General features: G+C 35.7%; 1 protein-coding gene across 2 annotated transcripts in view; it reads left to right on the top strand.

The window, feature by feature from the left end:
* Positions 1–18707, top strand: part of LOC136798636 (protein dispatched homolog 1-like) — a 249251-nt gene that overhangs the window by 184052 nt on the left and 46492 nt on the right. The gene's annotated exons all lie outside the window — the stretch shown is intronic.

Raw genomic sequence — 18707 nt, 5'->3', positions numbered from 1 at the left:
TGCACACAACTACCAAGGAAAGGTTGAACGCAAAATCAAGGAGATTTCAAGATCGATCGAGAGGACGATTTCTCAATCACGACTATCAATCCTTCAATGAGAAACAGTGGCATCAGAGCTTTCGAACAGTCTCAACAACATGCCTCTCGCACTTGGTTCCATCACATCTTTCGAGAGCATGGACCTTATTACACCCAACAGACTTCTTCTTGGACGTAACAACGAGAGAGGTCCCATCGGTCCAGTCAACGTTCCATCAACATTCAAAAAGATCATCTAAACGAATATCGACATCTTCAACACGTGGTTTGAAAATTGGTTTAGTTTATTTCACAACTAAAGTGGTTTAAGAACGACAAGCACTTGAAAAAGGTTATATTGTCCTTTTTCTTAAGAACGATTCTTCCATGAGGCACCCCCCAGCAGTTTGCGTGATGGCGTGATCAAGATTTTGGCGTGATGCGTGATAAGGCAAAAATTTGAGGCGTGATGCGTGATTAGCCGCTGATGGGGCCTCTTCCATTGCCAAGACATATCACCTTGGAAGAATACGAACTGTTCATGTTAGTAAAGATGGTAAAATTCGTAAAGTTGATGTTGAGTATGTCAATTCAAATGAAGCTGCAAAACGTAAAACTACCAGATGTGTCAGAGATTTAGTTGTCATTCATCATGTTGATGAAATGGACATTTACGAACTGAACTGTATCTGGATGGATTCACATTTCACTTTTCCACGTTGGGGGAATGTAGCACGAACGTGCAAAAGATATCATTTTATTTATAAGAAAAGCAATTAAAAAAATCTATTATACGCATAGGTCATTATGACGTCACTTGTCAATTAGTTTTTTATGTTTATCAATTAATGTCTCCCGTGAGCATTCCAGAGCTCGCATATCAGATCTCACTTTTCAGCTTTTTTCATTCTCATTCAATCACATATCATAAGGCATGAGTGTGGTATGAAGAGATGAAAAAATGTTTTCAAGAAATCAGTGAACAAATTTGAATCAAGTTTTCTACATTCATTTGAACATTTACCTTTGAACATTTGGAATTATTTTTACACATCACTTCACATTTGGCAAGCTGGTAAGCTAATATTTTCTATACTTTATTTTTTATATCAAGGCTTTGTCAACTCAATTTTTCTAAAGTACATTTCAATCAAATTTGTAATTTATCAACTTAGATCAATTTGTACCAATTTTATTTTTCAGTTTGAACATACTTTCAATATCAATCAATCATTTGTTACGAACACCTTTGTCCGATAATTCCATACAAGCCAAAACCTTCATTCTCCTAGGGTTTTTTGGGAAAATCACCCCAAAATCACTTAATATTGACCTCCCCATTTTATGGTTTTCTCCCAAAGTACCAACTCTCCTGCTTATTCCACCCACTCCTACAATTAAACACAAGAGTAGACAACCCAAAAACGCAAAAATTAGTTCTGCAAAAATCAGTTCCTGCGAAAAATATTGCTATTAAACTTGTTCTTGATCAGAGTGATTTATTCATCCGTAATATATGGGCTCTTTTAGTTTATAGTGTGTTATCATTTCCTGGAATTCTAAGAATTGGAGAAGTAGAGAGATTTTTCTGAATGAAACAGTGAAAATCTTTACATAATTCAAAGATCAGAAAAAAGCTTGTTGACATATGCATGTGCTTGATATGCTAAGTTCTCTCCTATTGTAGAAATAATTTGATTCAAAAATATTCCAAAATAACCTGCCTGATTTTTTTCCAAAAGGCCTTTTATAGCACCAGAAAGAATTTTTATGTACTAGTAATAACATGGTTTAGAGGGTGATTTGGGATTAATAACCCCGAGTTTCATTGAAAACATCTCAAAATAGCCCGAACGTAGTGAGTGTAATAGTGTTTCAATGAAACAAAATCACCCGAGAATACCATGTTATTCCGCATTAATTATATGGTCAAAAAAATAATTGAAGAACACTCAATCACTATTCTTTTCGAAACTTATAAAAACATTCGAAACTATAAAAAAACATTCGACTGACACTCTTATTTTGATTGGCTTAAAAATTTCGTACGATATTTTGTTAACCAATCGAAATATCGTACAATACTTTTCTTTCAACCAATAGAAATTTTTGTTTACATCAGGGCGATTACAAAAAAGTGGGGCTATTACGGATTTATCGCCCCGCTCGTCCTTTACAAATCTAAGCTAAATGTAATGAACCATATAATTAGAACAATTACCAACATCATATCCTTTCGTAAAATATAATATAGGATGATAAGTACTAGTAATTAAAAGTAATTACGGTATTTTCTCCTTTGTTACGAGTGATTAATCTTTAATTGCACGACAAAACATACGATTCCGAGGTAATCGTCAGTAAATACATTCGAAAACCTCCTTTTTTTCTTTTGTTTAAAAAGAAAACATTGCAATGTAATTTTTCTTTGTTTTCAATTAAAAGAAGCTATTGTAACGTAAAATGTCTTTGTTCTTTTTTATATTGAAGAAAAAAATGTCTTTGTTTTTTATTATATAGTAAAAAAAGTCTCTGACACAGGACTTGGGAGAGAAAAGAATAAGGGGACAAAAGTGTCCCCTCGCCAAAGAGTGCAAAAAGTGGTAATAGTGCAATTAACGATTAATCGCACTCCTCTAAACCAATCAGATTCGGGTGATTTTGCATGGCTGACGATTAAGTGAAAAAAGATTAAACCTAGTATCAAGAATATTTTGAAAATTATTTCTTTCTGTTACTAGAATTAACAACACAATTAAGTGTCAAGACACAAAATTTGTAAGCCTCTTTGTAAAATACACTTATAGGTTGATTTGTCTTTTGCATCAAAATAGATTTTCAGTAAACAGACTGTACCCTTATGATAGACCTTTAGGCTAACGCTAAGCTCTATTGAATAAGGGAAATTACTTCAGCATATATAAGGGGGGTTTGTACTTTTACGGTGTGACGGGATTGGCCCTTTTTTAGTACGGTATTACGGGATTTGACGAAAAAAGAGACGGGAAAACGGTATTTTAAAATCAGACGGTGACGGTATTTAGGTACATTTTTGCCCTGTACAAGCCGGTGTGACGGTGTTATTATTTTTTCAATTTTCGGGATTCCGGGATTCAGCAAAAGTTTTGACGGGAAAACGGTATTTCGAACCCCTACAAACCCCCCCCCCCGCCTATATACACGAGTTGTCCTCAGTCAAAACAGGATAAATTATTTCATCTTAAGGCAACAGCTGTAATTTATGCTGTAGTGATTAGTTATTCAATGGACCATCCTGATCACCTAACGTCTATCATAAAGGTTGGCGAGTCCAGTCTAAACACATATTTGATCTGTAGCATCACGCTTCACCTTGTCTTGATAATTTTTAGATAAATTGAAGCAAACAATTGCCAAACAAACTCTGGTACTCAACATAGTTGCAAGAAAAAACCAAGTATTATCAGAGATATCAAACTCTATCAGTTTTTGGCAATAGAAATCTTCCATATTCCCAATTTAAAGACGTAAAAATTCAGGAATCAGCTCACAAAATCTTTACAGTAATCTCTTGTTAATTTATCTTATATAATTAAATCTAAACTTCTTTTGAGGCTCACAGTTTCGGACCAAATCCTCAGATCTCAGAGTTTTTCTGCCACCTTAAAATCACGATAAATTTAATGTAAAAATTTTTGAACAAATTAACAGTCTCCAACCCTTGTTCTTTTTTTTTGTACAAAAGTTCCATTATACCATTATACTGTACTGCAGCTTGTTTTGAGTTTTTTAGATTTTGTTATATGTTTATGTTTTTGCTACCATCTTTGCTGTTTTTTCCCGAAAATTTATGGCATAAATTAATTCTATAAGCACGCATATGTAATTCGATGGAGTTCCTTCTTATTTCAAATTCCTTGGTTTAATGATAATGATATGCAGATTCATTCTCTTCTAAGAAACAGACATCTTAATAGAAACGAGCTTTAGAAGCGTATTCGTCAGATGAAAAATGACTGGTTTGTTGAAAAAAGGTAATCAGATGGAGAGGTTTCATCTCGAAAACAACATTAGGAAATTTTATGCGACTTTACGTGAGGTATACAGTCCTAAATCCAAGTCTACTAATCAGATACACTCCAAGGACGGCACGCTTCGGGTTACCGCAACTCAAATCAAAAGAAGATGGGTCGAGCACTTCTCTGAATGACTAAAACTCAGATCGGACACTGACGAATCCGTTCTGAATAAAGTATGACACCTGACAATTCATTCATTGCACTAATTACTCGAGATGAAATTGATAAAGGCACTGAAAAGCACAAAATTAAGAAAAAGCCCTGGTCCAGATGGGATCCTTCTGGAAATCATTGTTTTTGGAGGTGAAGCATTTTGGGAATACCTATTGGAAATCTTCAATATCTTTTGGGAGTATGACAACATTCCAGCAAAATTGATCAACCTTAACATATGTATTCTCTTCAAAAAAGGCGATAGGACTGAGTGTGGTAACTACCGTGGAATATCACTATTGAGTACAGTAGGAAAAGTCATCGCAGACATTGTTTTATTAAGAATTCAAAACATACTTACTAATGTCTGCTATTCTATTTTGCATTGCCTTCAAAGACATCGAACACAAACACTCAGTACTGATCAGATTCCGAACTGATGGCAAATTTTTCGACTTGATAAGACTTAAAGCAAAATCCAAGGTCTTCCTTTAGTATCTAAGTGAAACTCAATACGCCGACGATATCGCCATCGCTAGCAATACAGATCGTGGATTGCAAACGCTTTATACATCCTACAACCTCACCCCCATTCGTTTCGGACTTATCATAAATGCAGAAACCATATGCATCGGTCCTGAAATCACCTTTTTGTCAACGAATCACCGTTAAAGAATGCAACCGCTTCAAATACCTTGGAAGTTTCGTTTCATCTGATTGCCCACTGAGAGAAGAAATTACGGCACGCATTCAGGCAACATCCTGTGCTTATGGACGTTTGAAACAGGGTGTGTTCAGAGATTTGGGAAAAGAGGATAAGAAACGCCGCTGCCGCTCGCTGTTTTCCTATTCTTTCCCTTTGAATTCGGCACCCTTTGAAGAAGCAAGGCTGTAGAATAGTTGAGCAAGAAGGAAGGTCGAAACAAAATGGCGTTACGTACAGGTTAACCAATGTTCAAGAAAGAAGTCCTTGAATAAAGCTTTCCAGTGAGTTCTTTGTGAAAAAGAGACTGGGGAGTGAAACTTTGATCTTCTGGGGGTTTCCCCTGAGAAAATCGAGGAAAATCTTTCTATATTCTGGGAGTAAAGATGGCGGACATGAGGCATGCTTGAAATTTTGAAAAATTAGGACCAATTTCTTTCTGGCTTGTATTGCTCTGAATGAATTTTTTGTGTTGCAGACATAATTTTTATGGGTAGTAGGAAGGTTGATTGTGACCACCTATGCCTTAGTTTTCCATGGCACTCTCTAGAACTTCTCGGCATTTTGATTTAAGATGGGCAATATCGGTTGATAATGTTGTTAATTTTTTCAACTTTTAGATGAAAAAAATAGTGTAATCTTAGAAAAACTTCCTCCATGGTAATGGAATTGAGATTCAGTAAGTATACTTGATTTCCTCTGTGGTACTTTTAGCTTTATCTAGGGAAAGCATTGACTTTTCGGTTGGAAATTTCAAGCTTCGACAACAAAAACATTGCAAAGTTCAAATAACTTCAACATGTGATATATAAAGTCTGACTATTGATGGGCCATGATTTTGGCCGGTCAGTGGATTGACTCACAAGGCTTTGGCAATTTTTCAGCCAAAACATAATTTCATCGGTGGACTTTACAGTCTGTGTTAGGGTAATTCATACAGATTGTTTACAAAAAACCCCTAGTTTTACAGTAGATTTTCATTTTATATATTTTCAGGCTAGTTATCGTCATTTTCTCTATGAAATACTGTTTATAACAGCACTTCCCAGAAAAACCAGCCCACAGAAAGTTAAGTATTGGCCATCCAAGCACTGGTACAATGAAGCAAAGATTGACTCAGGATGGCTCAACATTTTTGCATTTTGACCTTCACGTTAAGGCATAAGGGAAAAGTATGCTAAAAGAGGAAATAAACTGCAGAAACTATATTACGTGCATTATTTAGCTTGAACAAAACAGAATAGAATGGAGTAATATATAAATATATGCAATGGATGTTGATATTTTGTAAATGTTTTCTGGACAACCGTGGATATGAACAGTTAAACCTGGTTGAGCACCGCCTACATATCCTTTGAAATTGGATATATACTTGGAAAATGTTCTCTGGAAAAAGTGGATTACCATACACATATTATGTAAATTTGATCAGTCTGGAGAATATTTTTCGAATCTGCATTTATTTGGATGTTTGTTTTGTATCCATGTTGTCCCTGGAAATATGGTCCAAACAAGTCATCAGAGCCAGGAAACACGTGGGCCAAATTTACCAAATGTAAACAAACTAGCAGACTAGAAGACCCCAAAAGTGCTTCTTTTTAAATTCTACAATTCTACTTGGACACATATTTTCACTTGTTATATAACAAGTTTTTCTGAGCACAATGATTATTCTGCCAATATTTTTTTCACATGTAAATGTATTTAATTTTTAGCAATGAGTTACACATGTATTGGATTTAGTCCTCTATATGGGGCATATTAATATAATTTTCTAGTCCAGGATTCAAGTTATACAATCTGAATCAGTACTAATTAAAAATCAGTTGTAAGGTTTTGGTCTTTTTTTATAGTCTTCTCAATTCTATTTCTAGTTAAGTCATGAATGATACTGATTTTTTTCATGCAATACGTCTTTATTTTCCCAGGTGTTATAAATGAAGGTGAATCATAAAAAAACCTTTTTGGGTTTAATCTTTTTTAGAAAAATTTCAAATTATACACTTTTATTATACTGTTTTATTTCTTTCTATTTCTATTTCTATTTCTATTCAATAATTCAGAGGGTACATACGTACAATTTCCTGAATGTAAAATAAAATGGTAATAAAATAAAATCTATCTAAATATAATAAAATCTAGAATTTAATAAAAAGGCAACCACTTTGGATTAAGAGGTAATTGAATATTGCAGAAAAAAGAACTTAGATTACTGAGGAATTCAATGGTTACCAAAAAGAGCTACATGGCTGTATTGACATTGAAAACAAACTAAAAGGCTAAAAATGTGAACGATAAAAATATGTGAAGGATAAAAACAATTCTGAGTAAAAACATTTTATTAACTAATATTATAAAACAAAAGATAAGATAAATTGAAATAAATTAGATTGCAAGGTTGAATTGAGGAGAAAAACTACAGAAGAAGTTATATGACCTCACGCATCACTGAAAGAATTTTGAAAACTTGATAAGACAAGACAAGATTAATTAACACTGAGATTTGAAGCAAACTTAAGAAAATAATCTATTTGAGGAAGGCCACTAATTTATCATTAAATATATCTAACGACTCAGCATTAACCAGACCAGCTGAAAGCATATTCCATTCTTTGATTGTGTATGGGTAGAAGGAGTAGGTATACCGTTGAATTGCACCTTGGATTGGCTGAAATCGAAGATCATTGCATCTCTGAGGTTTAATGGTATTAGGAGGCATGAACTTGATTCCATGGTGAAACTGGTAGAGAGATGTTAAGCGCTTGCCTGTACGCCTCTGCTCCAATGTTTGCAGGTCAAGGTTCTTAATCATACTAGTTGGAGAGGCTTCTCGTTGCCATTGATTAGAAATCCATCTAGCTGATTTTCGTTGTACAGACTCTATGTGTCGATTGAGTTTTAGATTTCCTACTGGGTCCCATACTATTGATGCATATTCGATTATGGGTCGTACAAAGGTTTTGTAGCATTGGAGTTTAACTTCCTTGTCACACATTCGAAGATTTCGCTGCAAAAAATGTCGACAGTTATGAGCCTTTGCAGACGTTGTTGTGATATGTTTGTTGAATGTTAATTTGCTATCCAAGATCACTCCTAGATATTTAGCTGATTTTACCAATTCGAGATTGTAGCCATGGATTGAATATGTTTCTTCAGTTTTTTTGTGTTTATTTGTAAATCGCAGGACTTTACATTTGTCAGCATTAAACTCCATGGACCAGTCCTTTTCCCATTGGGTAAGGTGGTTCAAGTCATTTTGCAGATCTCTGGCATCTTTGATTGATTTGATGGATTTGTAAAGTAGAGCGTCATCAGCAAAAAGACTTATCTCTGAGGATGTGACTGCTAATGATATGTCATTTATATATACTAAAAACAGCAGGGGTCCCAGTGCCGATCCTTGTGGGACTCCGGATGTTACTTTTCCCTCTGGTGATTCTACGCCTCTAACGAGTACTTTTTGGGTTCGGTTACTGAGAAAATCCTCTATCCAAGTCAACAAGTTGTTTTTGATTCCATAGAAGCTTAGCTTTAAAAGTAACTTGCGGTGACAAACTTTGTCGAAGGCTTTACTGAAGTCCAAAAGTATAGCATCAGTTTGCCCTTTTTCATTCAATGTCTTGACTAGATCATTAACAATTTGCTAGATAGATATATCATTATATCAGGGGAAATCCCTAGATGGAGCTGTTTTGTATAACTATTGTATTTTTTTCAAAAATGTTTTTGGATTATTTTATGCTTTATTGTTTCGAGTTCATATAAAGCTCTTATAAAAGAAAGATTTCATGATATTTGTGATCTTCTAGCATTGATATCATGAATTATCATCGCTTCTTTTTTCTTTCTTTCTTTTGAGCTCTATTTTTGTCCTGTTTCCAATTTGTTCTAATACCCAACATCACTACCCGGCTGAAGAGGCCTCCATGATATTGTTTCTTAGAAACTCTAGTCCAAGAAATAACCAAAAATTATCCTAGTTTTACAAGCTTATCATTTTTGGTTTTATAATGTGAATTTCAATTCTTTTAGCTACAGTATGTATAAATTGATGCGATCATTCTATAAGGAAAATATTTTGGTCAAAGCTGGGAAATTCTCCCCTTCAAGCACAACGACGAAGGCTTGAGAAACACTGCGTTCAAACAAAGTGAAAAGTGCTTATAAAAAATATCAAAATCCGCGATTAAAAAAAAAATTATTTCACTTTCGATATTAATCACGGCTGCCATTTTTTGTTTGTACTTCTAGTCTTGTGCGCATAACGAATCAAGCGCTCTGATTGGTCCAGAATAAAAACAATCGATCGGCCGCAGACATTTCAATAGAAACAAAAGATTCTACAGCCTAGCTTCAAATAGACGAATAGCGCATTTCTTATCCTCTTTTCCCAAATCTCTGGTGTGTTCAATAACCATGAACTTACTAAATCCACAAAATTGAGTGTATACAAGCAATGTCTCATACCTATTCTACTGTATGGGAGTTAGGCTTGGACACTATATACTCACAAAATCTGTCAACTTCGTATATTTCAGCAACGGCATCTACGAACCATCCTAAAAATCAAATGGGATGATTTTGTCAGCAACGAAGACGTGCTGAAAAGATCAAACGTCGAAGATGTTGAGATTTTGCTTGCTAAAAGTAAGCTAAGATGGCTTGGGCATGTTGTCAAGATGGACGATTGTTGACACGTGAAAATGTTGTTAACTTGAGAAAGAACTGATGTCTCCTGACCAATCAGCAGACCTAAACTCTGATATAAAGATAACATTAAAGCTCTCTTGAAAATTGGAGATTTGTTAGAAACATGGCAAGAACTTGCTTTGAACAGAACTAGATGTCGATAGAGGATGCTCTAACTTGAACTTTGAGCTATCATACATTGGGTTTGAAAAAGTAGTTCAAAAATTATTTTTAAAAAACTGACTTTTTTATGTCGAAATTTCAAAAAATCATCAAAAACAGGGAGCAAATTTTTCTCTTGACACTTACCTTCTTTAAAAATACCAAAAAATGCAACCGTGTTCATCAAACCTCATCAAGGAATTTAAAAATATGGTAAAACAATCTATTCCATAATTTTTTTGGGAAAGCTGAAAAAAAGATTCAGAAATCTTAAAGAGAGGTCTTGATGTTATGTGTGTGCTAAGTGAAAATACTTTTGAAAAATGATTAATTTGAAAAAATCACCATTCCTCGACTAGTTGCTCAAAGAATTTGGGCCTGCATTGAGTTTGCTCATGTTGCAAATGTTCCTGACGTGCAAATAAGATGGAGAAACTATTGGCAAAATATAGATAAGAAAAATCAAGGATAAAAAAAACAATAAAATTGTATTTTTGTCATTTTGTCTTATTTATAGCGTGATTGCTGTTTGATAATTTTGTTTGATAATTTTTTTAAATTTCGACATGGGAAAAAAGTCGAACTACTTTTATCAAATTTAATGCATGATAGCTCAAAATTCAAGTTAGAGAACACATCCTCTAAACGATAAAAAAAGAATGAACAAAATATTTAAATTTGCAATCTCCCCGGTATAGACTTGTTATTATTGATTTTTAAAAAACAGTTGATTTTGACTGATGAAGTATCCAGGGAAGGGAAACAAGAAAATGAAAGAGTACATTTCAAAACATTTCAAAACATTTCGAATTATTATGAAACGTATATAACTGTAGTAATACATATTATTATGATTTTTAACTCAATAATCAGCTCCACACAGCATTCCGACCTGTGACAGCAAATAGCAATTCTATTTGGCGCGCAATCAATGCAGAGAAAAGTAATCATGACGACAATTTCGGATTAAGTTCAAAGTTGATTTTTTATTTGCGTTGTTGAAAACACAACTAAAAAAATAGACTATGCTATAGTCTAAGACGAATTCGAAAAATAAAGAATAAGCTGAAACACGCAAATAAGCAGTCGGGCGGAAATTTTGTCCGCGCGGGCGAAAAATAGTCGAAGGGGCTCAATGTCTTAAATAAACACAGACTCTATTTTCCGCCGCGCAACATATTACGTTTTATAATATACAACTATGTTATATCACAGGGCCGGCGAAACCGGGGGGGCTAGGGGGGCTGTAGCCCCCCCCCCACTTTTTTGCAAAAAAAAAAAAAGAGAGAAAGAGAGGGCGAGAGAAAAAGAGGGCGAGAGAAAAAAAGACCTGGCTACGTCCAACAATGAAGCCAAAACGGTTTAACAATCTTTCTTTGCTCCATATCCATAAAAATCTAACGGATAAACTTGATTTAGATGAAGTTGGTAGAGAGTTTGTGTCGACTCGAGAGCATCGCTTTAATTACTTTGGACAATTTTAATTTTTAATACTGTATGCTTACTGTCTGTTAAAGCATACTCTCAATCTACTTTTACTTGTGAATTTTGAACATGTAAAAGTCTGCTTTATTTACTTATAGGTTTATTTTGTTATTATATATGTAGTAGTATATTCTTTGGTGATTATAAGTATAAAAAAAACGCCTAACTTCTTTGATTTTTTCATTCCAATAACTTCACAAAAATTAAATTTAGACCACTTCTGGGCCAATGTAGAGTACCATAATTTCAAAAATTTTCCCGCCCGTCGGCCCCAACCATGGTGGGGCCTCCTTAGTCACTATATCATTTAGCCCCCCTCACTTTTAAAACCGATTCGCCGGCCCTGTATCATAATATTATAATATCATAATATTACACGGACGATAGCATCGTCTACTAAAAAATGTCATCATCGCTAAAAACAGAGTTAGCAATAGAGAATCATAACATAAAAGATCAGTCTATTTTTTGGATTCCATCGAAGTAACATTACAATAATTAATAGTTGTTTAGTTATTACTGTTATACATTTGGGAATCATGTAGAATATTTATTTTGAAAGAAACTCATTTCTTCAATTACACTTTCTGGGGAATTCATCAATAGTAAACATGCATACTGACGAAAGCAGACGGCGAGGCGACCTTTTTTTCTGAGAGTGTTTTAGCTAGAAATGTTGATATGTTCTGAAAAATTTATGTTATCTTGTTGCCTAATAGCCCTAGAAAATTTCACAACACATTTTTCGTAGAAAAAAAACAATATCTTACATGTATATCTTGGCAAAAACATTTTCCTAGATTTCAGAACACATCATTTGTATAGAAAAATTCATAAACGATGTTTCCAGCGATTGAAAAAAGCTGGAAAAGCAGGTTCTCGACAATTTTGCACGTAAAATTAATTATGCATGCGCATCATTAAGTGATAATTATGATTCGTATGTCTTTAAATACAATTCAAAATTCTAAATCATCCTCGCTATTGCATCCACTCAAAATCTAATCATTTTAACATACTTTAGCAAACTTCTCCAAAATTTCCAGATTTTCTCGTACTGTATTTAATCACAAGCCCCTGTATACTCCGGTCAACCTTTCTTTACTTTCATGACATTGGAACTATTGGACGAGTGCTTCTTCCTGGACTTCAAACAGATGATCAATCAATGGCTCAGACGATCAACCACCAAGGAATACAACAGAATATCCTAAAAGACGATCGATTACCAAAACAAACGCAAGTCATTGGAGATCGAGGATCTTATCAACATTCACCACTGACAACTTATCAAACATGAAATCGTGGATGTGTTTTATCAAGTTGATGAATTTGGTATTCCTTAAACGAAAATTACAAATAGATTGATAACATTTTGAAGCTATGAAGCTCATACCTCGTAAAAATCCATTATAATACTTATCAGTGCCGTAGGAAGCATTTTCATATTGAGGGGGCTGAAGTTTAGTGACACCGCGAGGGGCAACCATGGTTTGGCCCGAGGGGGAAAATTTTGAAAATTTGAGCTCTAGATTGCTTGAAAATGCACTCAATTGTGACAATTATGACAAATAAAAAAAGAAAAACTTTGCATTTTGCAAAATAACCATTTTTGAAAAAATTATTGGGGGGGGGGCATAGCTCCCCTTGCCCCCCCCAGTTGCTACGGCACTGTACTTATAATAATTTAAATTTATGATCTCTTACATTTATCGGTTAAAGACTTGCAGATGAAATAATTTCGTTAGTAAAAAATTTGTACATAAAAGGGGGAAGACCTTAAACCTCCGAAGGTCGGGGTGGCCATTGGTTTGGAGATAATGTTTCCTCCATAATAAACAGCCACTGGGAGTTTTACGCTACAAGCTTCGTCACAAAAATTCAGCTGTATTTTATTTGAGCTTATCCAACTTGTAATTTTACTACCGAGACTGCTACCATTTAAGCATTTTTCACTTATACTGTATTAGCGTAATGGAAGTTTAATATGAAAATGTACCTAATCGGAAAAGACTTGTGGGATATAGTCAACCGTACAGAAACTTTGAATGAAGATGCGACTGAGGCTGACAAACGAAAATTTAAAAAACCAGAAAACCAAGCTCTGGCTGCGATTTGTCTCGGGATTGCAACGAACTTGCAAATTTATGTTCGATCCGCCGCAACCGCCACAGCTGCATGGGAAAATCTTGAGAAACATTTTCAGCAAAAGACTCTTTCGAAAAAGATTTATTACCGCTGGAAATTATACTCCGCACGAATGGAGAAAGGACAAGACATGACCGAACACATTAACCAAATCATAAAACGTTAGGGGAGCATTTGGAAGCCATCGACGTTGCAATTGCCGAGAAAGATCTTGTGATCCGTTTGATCAGCAGTTTACCGGATGACTACAATTATCTAATTACCGCTTTAGAGACAATCGCGGATGATAACTTGACATGGGATTACGTTCACGACCGTTTAATCCACGAAAGCGAGAAGAAGCCGGAGAAACATCACCTGAAGCTCTGATCTCAAAGCTAGACAAAAAGACTTTGAAATGTCACTATTGCAAAAAGACTGGACTCTTTGCGCGAGAATGTTACAAGAAGAAAAATGATCTTAAAAGGAAAGAAGGTCAAGCCAAACTTGCAAAAGATGAAGCCGTATCTGATGTACAAGCAAATTCTGAACTCGCTTTAAAATCATCGAATCGAATCGAAGACGAAAATTGGTGGATAGACTCTGGCGCTACCCAACATATGACGCCCCAAAAAGTATCGAAAATTATGTTGCTTTTAAAGAACCTATAACAGTGAGACTTGCTGATGAGAGTATTTTATACTCTTATGGAAAAGGCGATGTACATTTGACAGTTAAGGATACGACTGAGAAAGTTAAAATTGTTTTAAAAGATCCAAATCCAAAACAAGCTTTTTTCCCTACCGGCTGTTACCGAAAAAGGATATATCGTTGATTTCCAGGGAGACTCTCGCGGAATATCCATCGAAGGAAAACGTTATAGCGTCGGAAAGAAACACGGTGAACTTTATAAACTGGACACGATAAATTCTGATCAGACTTGCTATATTGGAAACGCAATGGACGAAATCGATTTATGGCACCAACGATATTGTCATCTCGGCTACGACAACTTAAAATTACTGAACAAGAAGGAAATGGTCAACGGCCTTAATTTCGACTTGAAGGAGACAGTCAATCGAAACTATGAAGGTTGCGCGATGGGGAAGCAACATCGACAACCGTTCCCGAAGAAATCGATGAACACCACAAAGGGATTACTTGAATTGATTCGCAGTGACGTTTGTGGTCCCATGGATGTACCTTCAGTGGGAGTTTCCAGGTATTTCGTTACGTTTATCGACGATTACTCCAGATATACGACCGTTTATATGATGAAGCATAAATCAGAAGTGTTGGCTAAATTTACCGAATTTGTAAAAGTTGTTGAGAATCGAACGGGACTGAAAGTTAAACAACGTAGATAACCAAACTATCCAACGTTTACGTTCTGATAACGGTGGTGAATATACGTCGACCGAATTCGCAAGTTTTTGCACCGACCGTGGAATCTCGCGTGAACCGACTACACAGTATTCTCCTCAACAGAACGGAGATGCTGAACGTATGAATCGAACTCTTTTAGAAACTACACGGTCGATGTTGCATCACGCTCAGAAACGGATTAAATTTTGGGCTGAGGCTATTTCGACTGCTTGTTACGTCCGAAATCGTAGTTCAACAGCATTTCTGAAGGAGACCACACCTATGAAATATGGCACCGAAAGAAACCGGATGTGAGTAATTTGAAAGTTTTCGGATGTAAGTCCTACGTACACGTTCCAGATACCAAACGCAAAGGAAAGTTCGACAAGAAATCGATTTCATGTATATTTGTCGGTTACCCATCAAACGAAAATGGATTCAAGTTTTACGACCCACAAACCAGAAATATGTTCCGAAGCCGAGACGTAACCTCTGTGGAAATGGATTTCGATATCGAAAAGTTTGACGGTACTAATTCAAACTTTGAATTCTTTCCTGAATCGACCGAACCAGACGAACCTGAAGACAACCCGGAAAATCGCCCAAATGCTAGACCTGTACGCTCAAGGAGACCGCCTGAGAGGCTAAACGTCCTGACTGGTGAATGGTGGAATCTTATGGATGCTGCATCGATCGCCATAGTTGACGAAGAGGAACCAACCACCATTGAGAAGGCATTGTCCAGCCCGAATGCTGAACTTTGGAAGGACGCTATCCAAAATGAGTACGATTCATTGATCGAAAACGAAACTTGGAAATTGGTTGAAATGCCACCGGACAAAAACCTAGTAGGAAGTAAGTGGGTTTTCAAACATAAGATAGGAGCTGATGGAAAAATTCAAAGATGCAAAGCTCGTCTTGTAGCACAAGGATATTCGCAAAAATCCGGAATAGATTACAACGACGTATTCGTTCCTGTCGCAAAATACAATTCAATTCGCTCCGTACTTGCAATTACAAACGAACTTGACTTAGAACTGCATCAAATGGACGTCAAGACAGCGTTCTTAAATGAAGATCTAGAGGAAGACATCCTCATGAAACAACCTGAAGGATTCATTAAAAGGGACAATCCGAATATGGCATGCAAGTTGCAAAAAAGCATTTACGGTTTAAAACAATCTGCCCGATGCTGGGACGAAAAGATGGACGAATTCCTTAAAAAATCAGGATTCACTAGAAACGACGCTGACCCTTGTATCTACCACAAACAAATCACGGAAGGAGACAAATCCTTTACCCTTATCGTTGCTGTATACGTCGATGATCTACTTATCGCCTGCAACAACATCCAGATTCTTCGAGAACAGAAACAGAAACTCAGGGAACGTTTCGAAATGGAGGACAAAGGTGAGGTACATTTCATCCTTGGCATGCAAGTCAAGAGAGATCGTAAAAATCGCAGATTGACTATTGATCAAAATGCATTTCTTTCATCTGTGCTAAATCGTTTTAATATGAATAAATGCAAACCAGTCGCCACACCTCTGGAACCAAGTATGAAGTTCGAAAAGTTGGCCAACGATGAGGAGATTGTAAAGTTAAAGGATTACCAATCAGCGATCGGATGTTTGACCTATGCATCAATCGGTACCCGCCCAGACATATCTGCAGCAGTGGGAGTTTTGAGCCAACATATGTCAAAACCTGGCAAACAACATTGGATTGGCGTATAGAGAGTTCTGTGTTATTTGAAAGGAACACTTGATTATGGCTTAATCTACGAAGGATCTGAGTCAGGAGATATTCTGCTTCACGGTTTTGCAGATGCTGATTGGGCTGGAGAAATTGATACACGAAAATCTACCTCTGGTTACGTATTCAAAGTCGGAAATTCTACAGTATCGTGGAAATCCAAGCGTCAATCGATCGTTGAATATGTAGCCTTATTTCAAGCAACACAGGAGGCTATTTGGCTACGAACTTTATTCAAAGGTATGGATTTCGAGCAAACTGATCCAACAAAAATGTTCCAAGACAATCGAGGAGCTATTGAGTTGGCAAAGAACCCAACTCACCACTCTCGAATCAAACACATTGACATTAAGTTTCATCACGTGCGCGATACTGTCGCAAAGAAAGTAATTGACTTGGAGTATTGCCCTACTGATGAAATGATTGCTGACCTTTTAACAAAAGGACTCCCAAGACCTCAATTTGAAAAGCTTAGAGAGGGACTTAATGTTAAAAAGGTTTAATGACTTTAATGACTAACGGATTTGAAATTTATTTAGATTTTATTTTTTTATACGTAAAACGTCAAGTGGGAGTGTTGAAAATATGACGTTTTACTTACTTATCCGTATGTCTTAACTTTTTCTGCTAATTGCTTTGTTTATTATTTTAAAGCTGATGTCATTTTACATCGGGTGTCCTTTTAATTGTCACTAATTATTTTACTGTAGTGAAGTGTGTAATTTTTCCTTAGGCTTTTTATTATGAAGATAGTACTCTATGAATGAAGTCACTCGGTGTGTCTGATTTTTAACAAACTGATGCTTGTCAAAATTCACAAAACGTCATGCGAAACGAACCAATTACATTGCGCAAAAAAGTCGTGTTGCCCACTTCGAAAAAGTAATCGGTTAACAATATCCCATATACTAAGGTCCCGAATAATAGTAGGGGGTCCCAAATAAAAGAGGGCTCGAAATTTTTTTTTCAAAATATCATAAACGAGAGAGGCCTAATTGCAGGGGGCTGGAAATTAGTACTAGTAATCTCATGGTTATGAGGGAAATTCGGGATAAATTTCCCGAGGTCAATTTTGAAATTTTTTGAAATTTCCCGAGTGCAATTTCCCTCATAACTATGAGCTTACTAGCACAAAACTAGGGGAGTTGAACGGTAAAAACACAGTTGCGTGTAATGCAACGTTTCGATGTTTTGTTTTTATCAATTTAAAATGTTAAGTTAAAAATATGTAGAGCAATACAGCATTTGATAGCTGAAAATTAGCAAAAAAGGAAATAAACGTCGGGGGTATTTATACATGATCCTCGAACTATCCAATAAAAACACCTCAGCATATGATTTCAAACTAAGCATTATAGCTATAACCTTGCAGCTGACCTGCCGCAGGGGATGATTAAACGTGATATTTAAAAATATAAAACATGTAGAAAAAGGCTTGGGTTCCATGTTCCAGACTAGCAAATGATTCATTTCCGTTTAAAAAAAAACACGGTGAAAAATTAATCAAGACTTTGTAAATCTTATTTTCGCACACGGCGCAAAGCAGATACCTTATCGGGGAAAAATTTTTTAGAGTTTTATTTAGTCGGGGAGAAATTTCGTCATCTAGAGACATTTTCGTCACTCCCCCCCGACCAAAATTTCAAATTCGTCTCTTTTCCCTGACGGAATTTACAATTTAGTCACTTTCACCCAACTAAATTGTCCAAATGAAATGGTTTCCTTCACTAGCTTGAAAATAGATCTTGTAATTCGACGTTTAAAGCACTAACGTTGGTTAATAAAGGTGCAAAAAAATTAGATTTTAATTTTGGTTGGGGTTTAAAAGATTAGGTAAAAGTTTTGGTCGGGGATAAAAAAATCGGGTACAAGTTTTGGTCGGGTGATAAAATATCGGGGAAAAAATTCGTCGGGGGAAAATTTCGTCACCCCCTCAAATTCAGCCAATGAGATAGTTTGTTCACTCGAAATTTTGGTAACTTTTTATACGAAGCAGCGAACCGTAAAAAGGTGTATTTAGAATTTGTGACCTCCATTTGACCCTTTTGACAGATAATAACATTCTAAAATAAGCGAAAATAATTTTCACAGTATTTACTAAATGAAATCAACTTTAAAAAGGACCCGTTATGGCTGAACATCTGTAGATGGATTAAATAAACCCTAAATAAAGATCCAGTTACAGAAGCG

This window comes from Clytia hemisphaerica, unplaced genomic scaffold (genome assembly GCF_902728285.1).
Source record: "Clytia hemisphaerica strain Z4C2 unplaced genomic scaffold, Clytia hemisphaerica genome assembly, whole genome shotgun sequence".
NCBI lineage: Eukaryota > Metazoa > Cnidaria > Hydrozoa > Leptothecata > Clytiidae > Clytia > Clytia hemisphaerica.
This window is presented reverse-complemented; position numbering and strand designations above follow the sequence as displayed.